This window comes from Marmota flaviventris, chromosome 3, assembly GCF_047511675.1.
Source record: "Marmota flaviventris isolate mMarFla1 chromosome 3, mMarFla1.hap1, whole genome shotgun sequence".
NCBI lineage: Eukaryota > Metazoa > Chordata > Mammalia > Rodentia > Sciuridae > Marmota > Marmota flaviventris.
In genome coordinates this window covers 60,819,198-60,827,906 of record NC_092500.1, presented here as the reverse complement: position 1 = coordinate 60,827,906, position 8,709 = coordinate 60,819,198, and the positions used below count along the sequence as shown (strand labels likewise).

Below are 8,709 nucleotides of genomic sequence, written 5' to 3'. Positions count from 1 at the left end.
CTACAATATTAAGAAGAGTATGTCATTTGTAAAAAGATAGGCATGTAAACTAATTGAACAGAATAGAGAGCTCAATAATACTCTCATGCAGGTACAGAAAATTGATCTTTTACAAGTGCTAAAAATTCACAATAGGAATGACAATTTATACAGTAAATAGAATTGGGGAAATGGCATATTCACATGCAAAATACTGAAACTGGAGCCTTAGCTTCCATTATACACAAACTGAAAAAGTACTAAAGATTAAACATAAGATCTGAGACAACGGATGTACACACATGCATGCTCACGTAAGCACACACACAAACACACACACACACACACACACACACACACACACACACACACAGCTGAGACAGTAAAGCTCCTAGGAAGAAATACATGCTGAAAGATTCATGGCTGTGGTCTTGGCAATGACATCAAAATCTCAGGTGATAAAAAACAGACATAGACAAGTGGGAACATATCAAATTGAGAATCTTCTGCACAACAAAGAAAACAGCAGAATTAAAAGGTATCCCATGGAAAGAAAAAAATATTTGTATACCATAAACATATTAAAGTATTAATATCCAAAATATAAGAAACTCTGTAGACTTGACAGAAAATGAACTTATGTATTAGAAAAAAAAATGAGAAAAGGACCTGAATATTTATTTTTCAAAAGAGAATATACAAATGTACAAAGTTTTCAACATCACTAATCATCAGAGGAGTGCAAATTAAAACCACAGTGAGGCATCACACCTGTTATGATGGCTAGTATATAAATAAAAGCAGAAACAACAAACCCTCAGACTAAAAGTAGCAAGTTTTGGCCAGAGGAGGAGACGCAAAGAAAAGACCACCGACTCCAATTTTAAATCAAATTAAAGCAAGCTTGTAATTCTGACCAGCAGGGACTGTCTCTTCCAAAATCCTTGGGTTAGAGAATCATCCCACAGCGCTCTAGCAGCATGGTTTTATAGCACAAAAAGTTGCAAAAGGGGGGTGTCTTGAGAACTTACAGATAACAGGATTTTGACAAGCATAATACAAAAGCAGATAGGAGGTTAATGATCTAAATGGTTTAACATATTTCAAGTTAGGGAGTAAATTTAGATCTCAACACCAGATTTTATGAGGCACCACTAAGGTTTTAAAGAGGGTTGTTATCTGGTCAGAGAAAACCAGAATTTATGAGGCTCCAATAAGGTTTTAGAGAGGGTTGTTATCTGGTCATGGAAAGCCAGGCATGGGTGAGTTCAAGTCATGGGCAGGAATTCCAAGCAAGTTTTTTATAGTAATTTATAGTAAAACAGAAATTAACTTTTCATGATTTTGTGACAAGATGGCTCCCAATCTTAAAATAGAATTAGGCTGGGTTCATCAGGATGATGGTCCTCAGGAGATTTAGTCATGGGCCTTAGACATGTGGTTCAAAGTCTTAGACCCAGTAAACAGGCCTGTCCAGCTTCTAGGACTTCTCTGTCTGCAGTAAACTTAAAACAAGAAAGACAAAGAGAAGATTCAAGTTGGGGAACTAGAGCTTGCCCCATCTGTATGTAGCTCTTGAAAATCAGAAAGGTGATCTAAGAACACAACCAGAGCAGGATTTGTTGTTTGTAGCTCTTGGTAGGCAGGGCAACAGCCCAGATCACATTTCATTAGAAAGAGAAAACAAGAAGATGGGGGTGGTGAGGTGGGTTTGCTCTGCAGTATTCTCAGTCTAAGGAAGAGGTTGAATTCTCAGTCTAAGGAAGAGTTTGATTGTGGCATATGGCAAAAATTCTTTCTTAATTAGGGCTGAATAATATCCTAACATATGTATATAACACACTTTCTTTGGCCACTAATCTATAGATGGGTATTTAAAAGAATGCTTTCATATCCTGGATATTGTGAATAATGATGTAGTATGCATAAATATTAAAAAATCTCTAGAAGATCCTGGTTTCAGTACTTTTAGATACATATCTAAAAATTGGATTTCTTTCTCACATGGTAGTTCTATTGTAATTGTTTTTAGGAAAAATTGTACTGTACTGGCCATATGTACTGTACTGGCCATATGCCACAATTAAAACAAATTTATTTTATATAAGGAAATAGCAAATAAGTCTTATCAGTGATGTTGAAGATTTATCCATTTCTTCAATTCTGACTAATCATAAACTCCTGTTAATATCTCCTTTTTCAAATATTTTAATGGGCCTGAATGCCTTATTTGGTATAATATATTTTAGCATGTATTTGGTGTTTGTGTTTTTTAATTTTGATTTTTGCATTTGTGATATTGTACCTTGTATTACAGGAAAAATGTAACTACCAATATTGTCATATAATTTACCCATAGATAATTTATACAATTTAAAATACTATTTTACTTCCTAGAGCAATATTCCCTACAGCAATATTATTTTTGCCACAACTTTAGCTCAGAAGTGGAGAAAAATGTAATTGCTTGGAAATTATGTATTTAGTTTCACAATGAAGGAAACACAAAGTATGAATTTGATTTGAAGTAATAAAGACTTTAATAAAGATGAGATTTGGATGAAATATTAAATGTCATTAAGAAGGCTAATCGGACAAAAATGTAGAAAGGAAACAATGAAGTCATTTAGAAGCAGCAATAAAAGAATTACAGACTGTTTTATTTTACTTATTCATCAAAACTTCTACTTCTTTGAGAGAAACACAATCTTCTTTATGGAGTCATTGAAAGCATGTTTCACTTGCTTATTCCTCAAGGTGTAAATGAAAGGGTTGAGCAAGGGCGCTACAGAAGTGGTGAGAACTGAAACTCCTTTATTTATGGCCACCTCTTCCTTTGCTGAAGGTTTGATGTAGATGAAGATGCAGCTACCATAGGTAATGGAAACCACAATCATGTGGGAGGAGCAGGTGGAAAAGGCCTTTTTCCTTTGCTGAACAGAGGGGAATCTCAGAATGGTCCTGATGATGTATGTGTAGGACAGAACCACACAGACTAGGGTAATAATGAGGGCAAATACTGCCACAAATAGAACTATCTGTTCTATTATCCATGTGTCTGAGCTCTGAGCAAGAAATCTTTAGGAGGGGACTTGCATCACAACTGAAATGATCAATGGCATTAGAATCACAGAATTCAAGCTGGAGACCTAAGAAAAGGGGTGGGACAATAATAATCAAGCTAGATATCCAGCAGGAGAGGACTAATAAGGTGCACACTCTGTTGTTCATGATGGTCATATAATGAAGGGGTTTACAGATGGCCACATAGTGATCATAGGACATGGCTGCCAGAAGAAAAAATTCTGTTGTTCCAAAGAGAAAACCAAAAAATATTTGAGTTGCTCAAGCATTGTAGGTAACAGTATTGTCTCCAGTTGATAAACTGTATGAATCTAGGGATACAGACAGAGTAGTAAATGAAACTTCTAGGAAGGAAAAGTTTCTGAGGAAGAAGTACATAGGTGTCTTAAGATGGGGATCCACCAATGTGAGGATGATAATAGTCAGGTTCCCCATTACACTCAACATGTAGGTGAGCAACAGAAAGATAAAAAGCAGTACTTGCACGTTTGGGTCATCCGTCAGTCCCAGCAGGATGAAAGTGGTTATTGTTGTGTGGTTCCTCGTCATTGAACCTTGATATTTACCCAATCCTTGTGTAAAAATCAAGATTTTATAAAGAGACAGATATTCAAATCCTATAGCAAAAGACTATGCATATAGAAGTCAAACAAATCAATGTATGTTTATTTTCTCATTTTATATCATAATCAATATTTTTACTATTACAATAGCCTTCTTGTATTTTATGTGTATGAGCAATGGAGATTTGTTATTGTCAAACATCCGACTTTTTCTTTAATCATTTGTTCCCCTCAGAATTTAAAAATGTAGTTGATTTGTCACATACAAATCATTAGGTGAACTGGATTTCCATATTGGTTACAGAAAGATGTCATTTGTTCGGTGCCTAATCGTTCTTTGTCCAAGCAAACCCTTTGTATACAATACATATCCAGGTAACTAGGAACATGGATTCTCTTTACTGTTATTACTTGGGGATTGTTTTAAGGGTAAGATATATTTCTCCTGAAAACAAATAAATGATAATGACCACAACAGGATTTCTTACAGTGGAGACTAATACTTCTTAAAGATGGTTGGGTGTATAACTACTTTATGTAAAGTGTGAATAAATGTTATGTCCAAGATATTTACAATTATAAAGTATTTTATTATGCATTGACTTTTGGCCAATTATTTGATTGTTCTCCCTTTTCTCTCAAAGCCCAGAAGTTAATTTTTTATTTAACATCAATAAATATAGCCTTCTATGATGTGTCTTTTTTTCATGATGCTTTAAATTCATTTAAAAGACATTAATGTCTCCTCAGCTCATCTTCATTCCATTGAGATTTTAAACAGTAATATTGGGATTTTCACTTGCAACTCCCTATAGCTTTCCTAATACCCCAACAAGTTGATTTTTGTTGAAGCCAATGACACATTTTAGTTCTTATCTTGCCTGAAACTGCCACAGCATTGAAAAGCAAAATCTGGTCATTCTTTAAATGGGTCCCATGCCATCTTTTTCATTTTCCTCCTAGCTTTAGATTGCTATTTTTTGTATCTCTCTTTTTAGTCTTCTCTTTTCTCTATTCACATGTGAAATATTGGTCCTCCCCAATATTCTATTTTCAGATTTCTCACTTCTTATGTTCTGTTTGTTATTCTTTCTCTATGCTCTCCATGAGTAATTTCACCAATTTATATGTTTTATCATTTATATGATGCACTCCAAAGATGAGATCTACCTCTATGAAAACATCATTAAACATTCATTCCAATATTGTTTCCTGAACCCTCCAAGGATGCCAAATCTGAGGATGCTCTAAACATTATAAATGGTGTGTCCACATCTCAATTGCCATATGCTCATATCTTCTTCCAGTGTTAACTACCTTTTGATATAGAAAGAATTATCTTTTTGCTTAATCTGGAAGGCTCTTTAAGGAAAGTAGCTTCTTTGGTTTTCTCACTTCAACACTTCTCATTTTCTTACCTGTCTTCTTTAGGGCTTAAGTTCCACTAACACTGACTACTTGGAATTCTTCATATTTTCCGCATGTTTTCTCCTCCGCACAGGCTAATCTTTTGAATAATACCTATTAGTCCTTCAGGGATCCCCTTTGGTATCAGTTCTTTCAGGAAATCTTCACTCATGAACCCAAAACACATGAAATTGTGCTCCTGTGGTATTTCCAAGTATCTGTTGTTTATTCAGTCATGGAATATATCACATTGTATTGTGCTGTGCACCGTGACTACATTTCTCCTATTCTTTTCTGTAAATTTATCTAAAGAAAAATAATATTTTTATGCTCTTAAATTTCTTTATATTTGGGCTTATATAGTAAATTTAGGTACAAAACAAAACAGTGTTGTCTATATATTGGGGAAATTTATACTTCTTAATCCCTATTCCAGTCAGTTGCTTTGAAGTTCTTATTTTCATATGTGCTTTAATTACTCTTTCATTTTGAATACTTTTTAGAACAAAATGCCTGAATATGCCCAGTTCTAAACTGTAAAGCTTCTCTTTTTCCAAGATTTCCCATTGCCTGTGAACTACTCCTTCCCTTACCCTTATCAATTATCTCCCTCTCTACAGCTGCTATTTGTTTTCCTCTATCTGATAACCTTTTTCCTGACCTCTTTCTTTTTAGGTACTTAGTTAGGAATTGCCCCTATTTTACAGAATTGCTTCCCACATATCATTTTTTGGGACTGTAATAGTTTCACATTCTGTTTTTATTTTTTATTGATCTAAAACTGCCTACTGCATGTATAAAAATTTAGTCTGCTAAGAGAGACTTTGTGCTGTCTTTTATTAAATATATTTTATTTTTTAGTTGTAGTTGGACACAGTACCTTTATTTTATTTATTTATTTTTGTGTGGTGCTGAGGATCAAACTCAGGGCCTGGCATGTGATAGGCGAGCACTCTTCCACTGAGCCACCACCCCAGCCAAAGAGACTTTGTATTTTCTTTAAAAAATCAATAATGATCCACATAGATAATATGAACAAATGCATTGAAGAAGCCCAAGATTACCTGAATATTCTCAAGATTATTATATTTCTGGGGTCAATACAAAATGTACTCTAAAAACAGGGAATTTGTTCTTTTTCTGTTATATTCTTTGTGGCTACAAAAATAGAGTCTACTGCATAACCCATGTTCAATAATTTTTGAAGTAATAATTTAATGTACATTCATGTAATTGTAACACATATGTTAGAATTGTCCAAAGTAAAACGTTCAAGCAAGACAATAAAATTACAGGAAAATATCAACAAACATTTCTTTCCCTTATCTCTCAGAAAGAGAAAGCAGTTCTCACATCTACCTTACATTACTTACTCTTGATAATTTTTCACCATTTTGGCTGGCAGCTCCTTAGTGGATTTAATTCTTTGTGTTACGGAAGATGTGACTTGTCCAGGGCTAGCACCATCATCTAAATTTGATCTGTAAACATGTTTTGGAGAGTATTGAGTTTTCCTAGTTTCACATTTTCACACTGTATATTTATATCATTAGAAACTTTTTTACTTTGAAAATATTTTCTTTGATCCTCTTCAGCTGGTAAGAAAATCTAAGAGGGAGAAGAAAAAAAGAAATTTTCTTTGGGTTGAGAAGAGTGGTGCTGTGATTTTCTGAACAGGCAGTTAATATTTCTGCTCCCAAAATAATGATATTTATGTTTTTGCTCTGTATCCAGGAGGCATACTGGGATTACCTGAATTAATAGTCAGGTATCCTCAGTGTCCATGTTCAAACATCACTTACTGAAACTTCTGTGTAATTAGCCTTGGCAAAGCAACTAATAGGCAGCAGCAGAGACACTTTCCTTTGAGACAGTAAGATAGCAACACCAAAATCATTTAGACAGCAGTTGCTCATCTTAATGGAAGAAAAAAAAAAGCACAAATCTGATTCAGTTCACCATTATAGTTTCTAAGGATATAACTATGTCTGTTAATAAAATATTTTATTGAATCCTTCATGATGAAATGTTCTGTAGAGTATCTGCTACATCTGATAATTCTAATTGACAAATGTTATTATTTATAGATATATTATAAAAACAATAATTTTGTTAATCAGAATTTACATTTTAAAAGAGGAGAACATGTGTAAGTTGATCATTATTTGTTCTATATGTAAACAATGCATCTCCTTATTACTTTGTGCTTGGAAACTACCAGCTTCTTTAGTTATTCATAAAACATAAAATAAGTTATTGTTAACTACAGCCACCCCCTTTTCTATAGACTCTTATCTTAATGTGTTTGGGTACCACTTTTCTTACCCATATTATCTCCTCATTACCAGTTCTAGTAATCACTATTATGCAATCTGATGAACTTAATTTTTATCACCCATATATAAGAAAGAATAGATAATATTTGTCTGTTTGCATGTGACTTATTTTACTTAACGTATTGTTCTCTAGTTATAGCCATCTTGAGGCACATTATATCATTACTTTTATGGCTGAATAATCTCTCTCAAATTCTAATTCAGTTCATAGACTATTAGTTCACAGAGACACTACTGATTTTTGTATGTTGGTTTTGAATCATTCAACTTTGCTGAATTAATTGTAGTTCCAATAGCTTTTTTATTAAAGTTTTGAGGATTTTCTGAACATAAGAACATATTGTCTTACAAACAATGACAATATGATTTCCTCTTTACCAAATTAGATGGTTTTTTTTTTCTTTTGATTGATTGTTCTTGCCAGAATGAAAATGTTAGAAATGGCATTCTTGTTCCAAATGTTAGAGGGAAAGATTCCAGCTTTTCTCCATATGGTGTGATAGCAACTGTTGACTTATCATATATAGATTTTATTGTGTTGAGATACATTAGTTTTATACTTAATGTGTTCTGTTTTTATCATAAAGGGTTGTTGAGTTTGTTATCAAATGACTCTTCTACATCTATTCAGGTGATCATATCTTTTTGTCCTTCATTTTGTTGATGCTGTATATCTTATTTATTGACTTGCATATTTTGAACCATCTTTGCATCCCTGGCATGATTCCCACTTAAGAATGGTGAATAATCTTTTTAATGTGTCCTTGCATTTAGTTTGCTAGCTTTTGTTGTGAATTTTTGCATTTATGTCCATCATGGACATTGGTCTGTAGTATTCTTTTTAATTATGTCTTTTTCTGGTTTGGGTATCAGGAAAATTAATGCTAGCCTCATGGAATAAATTTGCAAGAATTTCCTCTTCTTCAACTTTATGGAGCCATATAAAAAAACAGAATTAATATTTCTTACATATTTGGTAGAACTTTGTAGTGAAGCCATCTAGTCCTGGGTTTTTCTTTGAAGGTAGACTTTCATTTACTGAATCAACCTCATTATTCATTCTTGGCCTGTTCAGTTTTTCTATCTCTTCATGATTAAATCTTGGCAAGGTGTATGTTTCCAGGTACTTTTTTCCTTTCCTCTAGGTTATGAATTTTGGAGAGTATACTCATAATAATTTTTAATCTTTCTCTATATTTCTTCAGGGCCAATTTTAATAATTTTATTTTCTTTCTTATTTTATTTGTTTGAATATTCTTTTTTGTTAGTTTTGCTAGGGAATTGTCAATTTTCTTTCTTTCTTTTTTTTTTGAAGGACCGGCTCTTTATTTAACTTGTCA

General features: G+C 33.3%; 1 pseudogene; it reads right to left on the bottom strand.

The window, feature by feature from the left end:
- Positions 1 to 2,663: 2,663 nt before the first annotated feature.
- LOC114087603 (olfactory receptor 6C2-like) lies at positions 2,664 to 3,612 on the bottom strand (annotated as a pseudogene).
- Positions 3,613 to 8,709: the final 5,097 nt, after the last annotated feature.